At 45.2% G+C, this 515-nt stretch overlaps 1 protein-coding gene across 1 annotated transcript in view; it reads right to left on the reverse strand.

The window, feature by feature from the left end:
• The window catches only part of LOC119582273, a 2,836-nt gene that overhangs the window by 2,030 nt on the left and 291 nt on the right, over positions 1–515 (reverse strand). The window lies entirely within an intron of this gene.

The raw sequence follows: 515 nt of genomic DNA on the forward strand, positions 1-515 counted from the left end.
AGGAGAAGGTAAAATCCGACTCCCAAAATGCCCGTGACGAAGGCCGTCGCCCCCCCACGTGACAGGCCATGACCGTCGCTCCCACGCCTTGAAGACGCACTTCCGTCGGAAACATCTCAGACATATAGACAATAATGATCATAAAAGCTCCACTGATGCACATTTTCCCCACCATTGCAAGTGTCATCACAAGCCACGTCGTCTCTGCAATTGGGAGGGAGGGGAGGGGGAGGGGCCATCAATATCTTTACTATCCGCTGTAGCATTTGATTACATGGCATAATATCCCGTACAACACAGACCATTTATGGATTCTTCTGCTATCAATAATATGAATAATCAATATCTGCAAGTAATAATGGTCTTTTAAACATACGGGCTCTGATGACTGGTTTCTTTAAGGAAAAAACACGTGTTTTTGAAAAATAAAACATTTCGTTTTTTCGCCATCGGTTTTTTTCGCCATGGGAGAGGGACGTGCTTCTGGACATAAGGTGATGGAGACTTGCCTCTAC

Source organism: Penaeus monodon, chromosome 15, assembly GCF_015228065.2.
Source record: "Penaeus monodon isolate SGIC_2016 chromosome 15, NSTDA_Pmon_1, whole genome shotgun sequence".
In the NCBI taxonomy this organism is placed as follows: Eukaryota; Metazoa; Arthropoda; class Malacostraca; order Decapoda; family Penaeidae; genus Penaeus; species Penaeus monodon.